Raw genomic sequence first — 13,569 nt, forward strand, 5'->3', positions numbered from 1 at the left:
AGGGCGAACATTTACCAGCAATGAGTGAGGTGAAAGGTGTATTGAGTGGTTGGTGGTGCGGGATGGGGGTAGAGCAATTGGTGTTTGAAAGAGGGAGGAAAATTGATGGGTCAAGGTAAGGATAGCAGGGTGAGTGGGTGGGGGAGAAGAAGCTGAAGAGCAAAGGCGAATGTGAAAATATTCACTCGCGCTATGGGTTTGGTTCAGTTGCCGGAGTTGAGGGGGAGTAAGTGCCAGCAATGCATTGTCAGAATTGCCTTTAAGTTCAATTAAGGTGCCCTTAAAAACAAACTTCATGCTCAAGTCATTATAATCGATCAACACTGGTCAAAGAGCTTTGAGCCACTAAACGCCAAGCACAACGTCAGCGCTGCATAATGGAAGTACATGGAAGTCCACCGTGAAGGTGTGGCCTTGTACCAGCAGGTTAACGTTGCGACAAAGGAAACAACATTCCACTTAATTTCCATTTTTGACCATGACGTGCAAGGTGGGAGTTGATTCAGCCTGAAGATTCAAGGATTTCAGCAAGCGTTCTTGCACGAAATTATGCATGCTATCGCCGTCCACCAAAAGCATGACATCTCGGTGAGAGATTCGACCCACCATGCATAAGGTTTTCGGGGTTGTGTGACCCGCTAGAGCGTGGAGGCTAATTTAGGCCTGAAGCGGGTCAAGTGGAGTGTGGGACCCATTAAATCTTGGTACATCAAGCTTCATGCAAGGAGGATTACTGATAGTTGTGTTTGGTGTAAGTGTGGCTGAGGACGAGGATGGGGTGTGGGTGTGATGGACTTTGTTTTCTAGGTTCTTGATACGAAGAATCAAGGCATCAAGCTTTTTGTTGGTATGGATGTGGTTTGAGGCTAGTTTGGCCATTGCTTCCTCTAGGCGCTCCAAGTTGGATTTAGAACACGTGGATTCAGCATGAGAGTTAATGAAAGCACCAAGTTGTTGTAGACTACAGAGCTAAACTAGGATTTGAGGCCTAGGACCTCTAGAGCAGAGAAAAAGGTAAGGATAATACTATTTTTTATTGCCTCCATTAGAATTACATATCTTCATATTTATAGATATTCCAGTGCATATTCTAGATACATATTCTAACAAAAGTTGGCATTATATGCCTTGGAGGAAAATAAACATTCTGCTACTCATGGAGACAGCCTCTAATGGCACAGAGGAATTCCTGGATTCTGCTTCTAGAAGAGTATTGCCAGCTTAGCGTCATTTGGTTGCATAATCCTCAAGGTACCGTGGTTTACTAATTACCCTTTTTGTCCTTTTGTGTTCTTCTTCTTCTTTTGCTTCTGCCTCAAGCCTTGTTGCATCCTGTTCTGCGTTTGTATCTTGCTTTGTGTTTTCATTCATAACAGTTGCCTAATATAAAAGGATAAGAGCCTGCATCCATAACAATATGACTCTCAGCTTAGTCTTTAAGTCTTCAAAATATTCAAGCACATGATAAAAAACAGCCAATTCAAATAACTAATGCTAGTTTTTAAAAAAAATCTCGTCCACACTATTTTAAAATATATTTTTGTTAAAATATATATTCAAATTCAAACAACAAACGTTTATTATTTGTGCTTCAGTGTGTGACATTCATGACAATTAAATTGGTAAGTTAGTCCCTAGAATTATCCTTTACTTAGTTTAATCTTGGAATTTTTTTATGTGTTTCATGAGTTAGTTCTTAAATTTACAAATCCGTATTTAGTTAGTCCTTTTAAGAAACTAAATTGAGATAGAAAAGGGACTAACATGATGAAGGTTTAAAATAATGAGAGACAAGAGAGAGATGCTTAGAAAGTGTTCTATTTCTTCTTAATGAAGAAAGGGTACAAGAGTGTGTGTGTCGCCCAGTTAAGTCTACATATAATATAATATCTTCCTACATTTCAGAAACTTAATATTAATACATTAACAATACTTAACCTTCAAAATCACACACAAGGAGACTGCTTTAAGCCATAAAGAGCCTAACAAAGTTTGCAAAACATATCCAACACTCCTTAAGCAACAAAACTAGGAGGTTGCACTATATAGATGATAGATCACCATGAAGAAAGACATTAGTGTGTAGCTAAAATAAAGACTAAGAATGCATGGCATCGTGGCTAGGAGTAGATGAACAAATACAACGGGAGAAAGCATATCAACATAGTCTTCACCATAAACTTGACTGAACCTTTGAGTGAACTAAGTTTCACAGTGTAACTCCACTAACAATAAACCAGTGGTTTACCTAGAATGAGAGGAATTAACTACCATGTAACATTAGCATGAAGTGCAATAATTTTTCCATCATTGCCTAATGCCACCTTAGGAAAGGAATAAAAGCACAATATGGTGAAGACAAGTGAGAAGAAAAAAGTAGGATGTGAGTTAGTAGGAGTCTTTGCCTCTTTGAAGGAACATCATCAATAGTCCAGGTCCTCCAGGAGTAACCATGATAAACTTGTAAAGGAATAGAGGATGAAGACAACTCACATACCCCTGGGTAACCTTTTTTCATTAACAATAATAGAACACTCTTTTATCATGTCTCTCTAATATTTCTCTAATTATTAGCATGGTATCAAAGTGTATGTGAACCTATTGAATCTTCTTAGTATATTCTTACATTCTACAGACCTAATATAAATATGTATCGAGTTTCATAAATTCAAGGACCAACTACTACATTGAACTGCAAATAAATTCAAAGAAGAAAAAGAACCAAAACAAAGTGTAAAAAGAACTTGCATCTAAAGAACTTGTGGGCTTACAACCCGCAAACAAGAACCAAAATAAAGTTCATCTTCTCTAATTGGTTTAATTGGCTATACTTCTAACATGATACACTATACTTTTTGCTTAAAGCTTCAAATAAAATGAAGATAATTAGGCACTAAAAGCAAGAGCAAGCTAATTAAAACTTAAACAGTTACAAAATCAGACAAACCAAATACTAAATTTCACAATGAGTAAAAGAAAGAAAAAGTACCAGTTAAGCAACAGGTGAAGGTGCGACAAGTGTGCATGAAAGTGTTAGGGTTTTGCGAGTCAACTGGGAGGGTTTTTGGCGACATGGATCTTTAAAGGCATGGTTGGTAGCACGAGCACGGATTTGCAACTGCGACCAATAATATGGGTGAATCTGCAGTTGCATGATGGTGTGGTAGTGGTTGGTGTCGTTGATCGGGAACAAGGACTGCCAAATGTGGAGTGTTTATGTGTTGTGGGTTTGTGTGGTGTGTGTTTGTGTATGTTGTGTGTTTTTTTATTTTTAGTGTGTGTTTACTATGTGTGTTTTTATTTTTAGTGTGTTTTTACTAAGTGTGGTTGTGTGTTTTTATTTTTACTAAGTTTGTTTTTTTATTAAGTGTTTTTTTAGTCTTTGAGGCTTGTTTTAACTTTAGTAAAATTGTTCTTACTAAGAGTCTTTATTTTTACTAAGTTTGTTTTTATTTTTACTAATTGGTTTTTTAGTCTTCCAGGCTTGCTTTAACTAGTAAAATTGTTCTTAAAGAAATATATTTACTTTTAAAGATAAGATAACAAAAAAGTATAATCTTAGAAAATTTTATATTTATAGGTTGTAAGCTCAATTATTTTTTCTAAATTTTAATTTAAAAGGATTTTTTAAAGTATAAAAATGAAAAATAATAAACAACTTCTACTTATTTTTTTAAGTTCTAATTTTTATTTTAACTTATAAGTAGCTTTTAAGCCTGAAAAAAAGTTGGGCCAAACAAAACCTAAGGCTATTTCGGTCCCCCATGTGAGAGTGGTATCTCAAAAAGAAAAAATGTAGAAGCAAAGCTTCATGGTGAATCAAAGGTGATTCAAAGGTGTTTTGATGATAACAATGATAATAACAAAAGATGATGACAAAGGTGAAGACAAAAAGCTCAAAGATCAATCAAAGAACAACTCAAGTGAATCAAGAACAATTCAAGAGTTCAAGATAAGAATCAAGAAGAATTCAAGACTTAAGAAGAAAGTTTAGAGTCAAGAATCAAGATTCAAGGTTCAAGATCTCAAGAATCAAGATCAAGATTCAAGACTCAAGATTCATGAATCAAGAGAAGGCTTAATCAAGATAAGTATGAAAAGTTTTTCTCAAAAATTGAGTCACATATGATTTTTTCTCAAAACATATTTACCAAAGAGTTTTTACTCTCTAGTAATCGATTACCAGATTATTGTAATTGATTACCAGTAGCAAAATTATTTTGAAAAAGTTTTCAAATTGAATTTACAACGTTCCAATTAATTTCAAAAAGTTGTAATCGATTACAATGTTTTGTTAATCGATTACCAGTGCCTTTGAACGTTGAAATTCAAATTCAAATGTGAAGAGTCGCATCCTTTCACATAAAAACCATGTGTAATCGATTACACTGATTTGGTAATCGATTACCAGTGACTGTTTCTGAATAAATCAAAAGATGTAACTCTTCAAAAGGTTTTTGACTATTTCAAATTGGTTTTAAGTTTTTCTAAAAGTTATAACTCTTCTAAATGGTTGTCTTGACCAAACATGAAGAGTCTATAAAAGCAAGGCTTTGTTTTGCATTTCAAGCATCTTGAACACTTATTCATACAATCCTTTACAAGCCTTGAATCTCTTTGAACTTCATCTTCTTCTTTGTACCAAAAGCTTTTCAAAGTTTTCTGGTTTTCTAAACCTTGAAAACTTGTGCTATTCATTCTTTTCATCTCTTCTCCCTTTGCCAAAAAGAATTCGCCAAGGACTAACCACCTGAATTCTTTTTGTGTCTCTCTTCTCCCTTTTCCAAAAGAACAAAGGACTAACCACCTGAATTCTTTTGTGTCTCCCTTCTCCCTTGTCAAAGAATTCAAAACGACACAGTCTGAGAATTCTTTTGATTCTTCCCTTTCCCTAATACAAAAGTGTTCAAAGGACTAACCGCCTAAGAATTCTTCTGTATCCCCATTCACAAAGTATCAAAGGTTTAACCGCCTAAGATCTTTGTCTTAACACATTGGAGGGTACATCCTTTGTGGTACAAGTAGAGGGTACATCTACTTGGGTTTGACTGAGAACAAGAGAGGGTACATCTCTTGTGGATCAGTTCTAGTGGAGGGTACATCCACTAGGTTCAAAGAGAACAAGGGAGGGTACATCCCTTGTGGATCTTTGCTTGTAAAAGGATTTTTACAAGGTTGAAAGAAATCTCAAGGACTGCAGGTCGCTTGGAGACTGGATGTAGGCACAGGTTGTTGCCGAACCAGTATAAAACTCTTGTGTGTTTGTCTCCTTCTTCCCTACTCTTTTACTTTCCGTTGTGCATTTTAATTTCCGCTTTTACTTTTGGTTAAAGTTTCTCTTCTACTCTTTATTCACTTAACAACTTAGTAAAAGCCTTAGAAGAATAAATTTTTAATTAGTAAAGGTTTAGGAATAATTAATTCAACCCCCCCCCCCTTCTTAATTATTCTGAGGCCACTCGATCCAACAAAAATGTGATTAAGTTGTGCATCACCCACGAACATGCCCTAGTAACTTTTAGTTAATTCTTAAGCTTTGGTTATTGTATATATTACACTAAACTCATATATTGGGTCTTATTGGGTTTCAATTAATCATTATTGCATATGTTACACTAAAGTGATATTGAGCCTTGATTGCACCTTATTAGGTTTCAATCAATCATTAGTGCATATGCATATGTTACACTAAAGTCATATAGTGGGTCTTATTGGGTTTTAATTACACTAAAGTGATATTAGGCCTTGATTGAACCTTATTAGGTTTCAATCAATCATTAGTGCATATGTTACACTAAAGTCATATTGGAAAGTGGTGAATGCATAAGTTACACATTGAACTAAGAATTAATTGCAAAATCTATTTTCCTATTTTGTCTCATCACAACCTACCCTTCGGCGGGAGGGCAATGCGAGGCTCATGGGTGCGTCTTCCAAGAAAGGAAAACACACGGTGTCGCCACCAACGTTTATTAGAGGAAAATGTCGGAAAAACCAAAAAGACAATGGTCTACATGTTTTGAAAATGAGGGTTCGGGAGTTGTTTGCGCACGGGGAAGGTATTAGCACCCCACACGCCCGTCACAAGGGACGATGGCCTTCAATTAAGTGTGCGAATATGACTTCAAAACTATGTATTTTCCCTTTTTTATGTTTTTATGTATTTTTCCCTTTTATGTGATTTTTATGTTTTTTACTTTTTTGTGGTCGATAAGGGTGTTTCCCTCACTCCTATGTATCCTCGATTGCAGTGAGGAAATCAGATCTACATAGTTCTTTAAGAATTGAACGTTGGTTAAGTTGTTTTTATCTTTTTTTGCAAGATTGATTTTAACTGAACAAAAGTCATTTAAGGCATTGGACCTTTAAACGATCTTTTGATTTTTTTTTTAAAAGAGAGAAACATTAAGGTGTTGGACCTTTAACGATCTCTTGTTTTTAAAAGGAGAGAAACGTTAAGGCGTTGGACCTTTAACGATCTCTTGGGGTAGTCGACAAAAGTGGGGCTTTTGTTCCTACGCATTCTCAATTGTGATGAGGAACTCAGACCTACGAAGTTCTTTGGCAAGCGGTAAAGTTATACAATGTGTTGATTTTATGCTTTTGAATGGTTCATTTTAACCGATAAAAGCAAAGATGACCGTTTAAGGCGTTGGACCTTAAAACAGTTTCAAGTGACACTTTTTGAGGACAAAGCTTGATTTGTGAGTTGATTTTAGCCTTAGTTTCACTTGGTTATTTGTCAACTCATTCGAAAGAACTTCCAAAGAAAAAGTCTGATTTGGAATTTATTTTATTATTTTTCTTATTTTATTATTATTTTGATTTTTTTTATTTAACCGAGGTTATGGCATAAACTATTGGTTGGATTTTGTTTTAACAGTGATTAAATGAGATTACAACACAAATGATCGGTTGAAATTCATTTTATCATTTATTAAACGAGATAACGACTTAAATGATCGGTCGAAGCTCCTTAAAAATGGAAGAAAAGAATACCGAAAGTAGACGAAATGAAGATGAAAGCATATGAAGCAAGCATGGACCACTAAAGGTGCATAGAATGAATTCAAAGCTTCGAAATTGAAAACTAACCGGTTGAAGATCGATGAACGATGAAGGACGGTGAAGAACGCCCACGGAATCGATCACAGAAACGTCTCGGAAGCGTTACGAAAGCACCTCGGCTTGGATTTTCTGCTTCTTTCATCTTCTCTTCACTAATTCCAAGTGAAAACTTTGTGCCAAAAAAATGATGACCCTTGAACTCAGTCCCCCTACCCTATTTATAGCAAAAAAGATAGGGTTGCTTAGTGATGAAGTTTCCTGAGCGCACCCCCCAATTTGATGAGTGCACCCCCCATCTAGAGTATTCTAGATGGTCCCAGATGGACCCAATGCTAGTTACACCCCCTAGTTTGATAAGTGTAGCCCCATTTTTGTGTTTTAGGCTGATTTCTTTCCGAAATGTCGCGAAACTTTATGGATTACGCGGTGATGGGTGTTAAGCGTCTTAAAGTGATCAACCAAGGTCCACACACTGACAATAATTGTCCCTGGACGAAATTAGGGTATGACAGTTGCCCCTCTTTACTTATCTTTTATTGGAGATAAAAGGGAAGTAAAGATAAAACACTAATTTAGTTAGAGCTGAATCTTCACCCGACGAACCAATGGCTCAATCAGCGAAACCTATCAATTAGAAAGAGCATAAAAGACATCAGGTGCACAACAAAAAGCCTTGGTGCTTTAAGTGATAAAAAATAGATAATCATGACGGTCTCTGCATGTTGTTGGTCTCTAGATAGCAAAAGAGAATCTTTGTGAGTCATCGGACTCAACTGTCTCTGGATGACAAAGGAATTGCAACAATCTCAAAAACAATTAGAAATGGATAACCATCATTGTCCCCACATACCACTGGACTCGTTTGTCTCTGGATGGAAAAGTGACTCTGATAGTCTCAAAACAATGAAAGCAAGTGACATCGAACTTGCCGTCTCTGGACAATGAGGTGCGAATAACCGTAAGGTGTCTCCGCATGCTACCAGACTCTCGGATCGCTGGATAGCAAAAGGTGAGACTAAATAGTCTCCACCGGAAGATGTTGACATCTATAGGAAGGGTGCAGATGACCATATTGGTCTCTATGTGTCATCGGACTAGGGGTCTCCGAATGACGAGATGCAGATAACCGTAAGGTGTCTCCGCATGCCACCGGATTCTCGGGTCGTAGGATAGAAAAAGGTGAGACTAAATGGATGCAGATGACCACATTGGTCTCTGTGTGCCATCAGACTTGGGGTCTCCAAATGATGAGGTGCAGATAACCATAAGGTGTCTCCGCATGCCACCGTACTCTCGGGTCACAGGATAGCAAAAGGTGAGACTAAAAAGTCTCAGTATTCCTTCACTAAAAATGTGAACATGCTTTAGCAAAGAAACAAAAGCTCCTACCGGTCATAGCAACATATATTTTGAAGAAAAACACTCTGTCTATCGGGGAAGGTAAGTATGCTGATAAAATTTTCTCATAACCACAAATGAGATTTTAAATATTAGCGTTTTGTTTCTAAACTACCATTTAGAGGAAACGATGGGTCCAACTAAAATAGAAGAAAATCACTCAAAGTGTATAAATCTCACACGGGCAAGTGTTTCATCCTAATTCCGAACCATAGATATGTCATGATTTGACTTTGCAAATCATTTCCTATCAAATCAAAGATAACATGTGCAATCATGGATCAATAGGACTTTTTTCAGGAAATTGTGTTTGGTGGGAAACTTGGCTCTGGGTATTTTGGCCTTTTCCTTTTCTGTTTTTGTTTAGTGCGGGGCGAAGAAGTTGCCGACGCACAAGATTTTGGTTGGTAATCAAAGGGAGAAGAGCACTTCAAGTCGTGGTTTCCTTTCATTTCTTATTTACTTGTGACAATTTTGTATTGTTTAGATATTGTCTAGTCTGAAGACCTTTTTGTATATTTTCTTTCGATCTTTGATCAAGAATTTACTTTTTTATTTTGCTTTCTTTTGATCTTTGACCGGGAACTTTCTTTTTTTCTTTTGTTTTTGAAGCATGTTTGCAGCTTAACAGTGAACGGATCTTCTTTCTTAGGAGATCCCACTGCTTCTGAGGGCAAGGATGAAAATTCTTATCCTGGGTCAAGGTTTATGGCCGATGAGTTGAGATTTTGGCTCAAAAGGCTTGTAGAAAGGCCAGACATGATGTATGTCAGGGTGTTGGTTTGGCCAGTGGTTCAGGGATAAGGGAATATCCCACATTATTTCCATGACACGCATGCAACAATGATGATATAGAAATTTTATGCAAAACTGGTCATGCATGCACCCATGTGGACACTCAAGCATCAAGTTTTGTGGTCATGTGACACTAGGGCTCAGGATTCATTTTTCCTATTTAAGTCAACCCAGTGTTTCCAAAACATGCTCCTTTATCAATTCATGCATTCATCCGAGTCTATTTTGTGCGTTCGGGAAAAATTCACAGCATTTTCCCTTCAGGTATACACACATTTTTCTTCAAAAATCTGCTCGTGTTCTGAATGGAAAATTCATTTTCTTTCAAAAGCGTGTTGGCTTTTTAGTTAACCAATATTATTTTTATTTTATTTTTTGTTTTTTTGTTCATGAGGTATTTTGCTACCTAAACATTTATATATATAAATATATATATATATATAAATATATATATATATATATATATATATATATATATATATATATATATATATATTTCGTGAGGTATTACTACCTTCCCAATTTGATGGAAGCTTGCTTGTGGAGCTTCTATGGAGGTTGAATCTTTGAGCTTCAATGAGGTCCTTCAATGGTGATTTTTCACCATGGAGATGCAGCGGAAGGCAAAGGAGAAGAGGAGAAGGGAGGCACCATCCACTAGGGAATAAGCCAAGGAAGAAGGAGCTTCACCACCAAGAATTGCCTTGAATAAGAAGCTTGAAGAGGATGCTTTAATGGAGGAAAAGAAAGAGAGAAGGGGGGAGCACGAAATTGAAGGAATAAAAGAGGGAAAGAAGTGGAACTTTGAAGTGTATCTCATAATACTTTTATTCATCAAAGTTACAACAAGTGTTACACATGCTTCTATTTATAGACTAGGTAGCTTCCTTGAGAAGCTTTCTTAAGAAAACTTCCTTGAGAAGCTTCTTTGAGAAAACTTCCTTGAGAAGCTAGAGTTTAGCTACACACACCCATCTAAAAACTAAGCTCACCTCCTTGAGAAGCTTCCTTGAGAAGCTAGAGCTCAGCTACATACCCCTATAATAGCTAAGCTCACCCCCATGACAAAAAAACATGAAAATACAAAAAAAATCCTACTACAAAGACTACTCAAAATGCCCTGAAATACAAGGCTAAAACCCTATACTACTAGAATGGCCAAAATACAAGGCCCAAAAGAAGAAAACAACCTATTCTAGTATTTAGAAAGAAGAGTGGACCCAACCTTGGCCCATGGGCTCAAAAATCTACCCTAAGGTTCATGAGAACCCTAAGGCCTTCTTTATCAACTCTAGCCCAATCCTCTTGGAGCCTCTTGCTCATGGCCCTGGTAACTGGTCCTTTCCTAGGGAGGATTGCATCATCCCCTCCCCCTTGAAGAGGATTTGACCTCAAATCTGTTGGTTCCTCCTCCTCTATATCAGCTCCACCTACAAAAGGAATTAAATCAGAAATATTAAAAGTGGTGCTGACTCCATACTCTCTTGGGAGGTCCAACCTATAGGCATTATTATTGATCCTCTCCAAGACCTGAAAAGGTCCATCCCCTCTTGGGCTAAGCTTGGATTTCCTTTTAGTAGGGAATCTTTCCTTCCTAAGATGGAGCCAAACCCCTGTGTATCTTCTAGTAATCGCGATGAGTGCGCTGGCTGCGCTTAGCCTGTTCATCGCAACTGTTAAAATTTTTCAGATTTCTGATGATCGCGCTAAGCGGACCATGTCGCACTAAGCACGTTCATCGTGGTTGTTGAACTAAAATGATGCAGACGCTAAGCACGCCTGTGCGCTAAGCGTCAATGGTATACTGAGATACCCATGGTAGTTCAGGCACTAAGCCCAGCTTGTTGTGCTAAGCGCCACTTAGGTTATGTTTCTTTAACCTTTGTAATAAGGCTAAGCGCGCCTGTGCGCTAAGCCTTAGTGTCTCTCTGTTGAGGCTGAGCTAAGCGCCAACATGCGGCGCTAAGCCCCAATCCTATTCTATTTCTAAAATTATAGACTTAGGCTAAGTGACCCTATGCACTAAGCCTATTCTACAAGAAAAAAATGTTTCATGTGTCTTCAAGCTAAGCGCCAGCTTACTGCACTTAACGCTTGTGTTAATTTCATAAGGCGTGCTAAGCACCAGCATGCTGCGCTATGCACCCAGCTCTGATTTTAGTTTAATTTTTCTATTTTCTTGAGAATAAACCTGTGCTAATCTTGTATGTTTTGTCTTATATTTTGAAATGGCTTCTAAGAAAAGAAAGGCACCCTCTACACCTACCCAAGCCAAATTTGACAGATCAAGATTCACTTCCCAAGAGGCTTGGGAAAGATATATTGATGTTATTGTGCCTAGGAAGCTTTTTCCAAAGAGGAACGTGGTGGTCTATTATACAGAGTTTGATGAGTTCAAGGAGGAACTTGTAAGATGCCACTGGGATGAGGAGTTGACTGATTTTGGTGACAGCAACATCGATGTTGCCATTGTGAAGGAATTTTATGCCAACCTCTATGACCCTAAGGACAAATCACCTAAGCAGTTGAAGGTGAAAGGTCATTTGATTAAATTTGATGAGGATACGCTTAACACATTTTTGAAGACCCATGTTGTTGTGGAAGAGGGGGAATCACTTTGTGCATATTCCAAATTTGCACTCCTGAGGCCTGATCCTCAGGAGTTGGCTGCTAAGCTCTGTATCCCAGGGAGGGCATTCGAGCTTAACGCTAATGGGCAGCCTTTGAAGATTCTTAGGAAGAACATGACCACCCTAGCTTAGACATGGAGTGTTCTTTCCTTCTCTAACCTGATTCCTACCTCCCATACTTCTGATGTCACCCTGGACAGAGCCAAACTCATTTATGGCATCATTATGAAGATGGACATGAACCTGGAGTACCTCATCTCCCATCAGATCTCACTTATGGCCTAGCATGACTCCTCGAGGCTCGGTTATCCTGCCCTAATCACTGCTTTATGTAAAGCCCAGGGAGTCCACTCTAATTCCTTGACCTTGGAGAGCCTGAGTCTTGCCATTAATTTAGCATACATGAAGAAGAACTGTTGGAATCTTGATGATCCAACAGTAACTTTCAGAGGACCCAGGAAAGCCAGAGGAAAGAGATCTGAGGCCCCTTCCACAGCACCATCAAAGGCACCAACACCTTCTTCTTCTACACTTCCTCCCTTTTCATCCACTCAGATTCCAGTGATTCCTCCTGCACCCACACAAATACCACTTCCAGCTCCTCTCTCTGCAGGTCCAGCAGATTTTGTTTTCACTCCTCAGATGCTTCACTTCATGCTCCAAAGCATCCATAGAGGGCAGTCCATCATCATGCAGAGCCTCCAGGGCTTAGGTTTGCCCTCCATTATGAGCATGGAGGAGTTTGATGAACAGGTGGCCTGGCCAGGAGACCAGCCTTCTTCCTCTAGAGGGGGTGGGGCCTCCACAGCCCAGGAGCCTGTGACTGAGGAGCCACCAGCACCAGCACCATCACCAGCTGCAGAGGAGGAGACCACTCCAGCTCAGACCCTACAGCCATCTCCACCATCTGTACCTGCTCTTGAGGAGATTCAGCCATCAGCACTAGATCTTAATGAAGACCAGCCATAGGAGGAGCAGGACGTTTAAATTTTTTTTCATCATGAACACTTTAGTTTAATTTCAGTTATTTTATGATTATGTCATTTAAATTTCGGCTTTCATGTTTCTATTCTTTAAATTTCAGCATTTTAATTTCAGTAGCTTAGTTGTTTGTTTGCTTGTACAAAAAGCTTGATTGAACAGTGGATTGATTGAACAATGTATGTAGTGGCTTGTTTGGTATGAAATGAGTGTTTGGAAAATGACTTAATTGAGCAAATGTATGAATTGAATGGATTGGGATGATTGGATGATTGTTTAGATCAAGTTTGTCGTCATTAGAAGAGAATGAGCATATGATTGGAATTATGTCTGAAAATGTTAGTCGGTTGTCAAATTGATTATGAAGGAATGCATTAATTGTATCCCGGTAAGAGTGTGATCTTTAAAATTTTGAGAGAAACAACTATCATTTAGTGCTGATTTTTGTGTGAATCTCTGAAGTATGGATTGGATGCATCAACTTGAGGATGATGAAGGCCATGTTTGATTATGAATAACTACTTAGCCAAAAAGCTAACCTTGTGATTGAATGAATTATCCCTAGCACCCAGTTTAAGCTGAATGAATTGATTGATTGATTGAACCTCAAGCCGATTCAGTTGTATCTAATACTACCTTATTTTAGGTTGTAGGAGAGCATCATCCATAGAAGATGGTTCAAGGCAAATTTGTTCCA

This window comes from Glycine soja, chromosome 12 (assembly GCF_004193775.1).
Source record: "Glycine soja cultivar W05 chromosome 12, ASM419377v2, whole genome shotgun sequence".
Lineage (NCBI taxonomy): Eukaryota > Viridiplantae > Streptophyta > Magnoliopsida > Fabales > Fabaceae > Glycine > Glycine soja.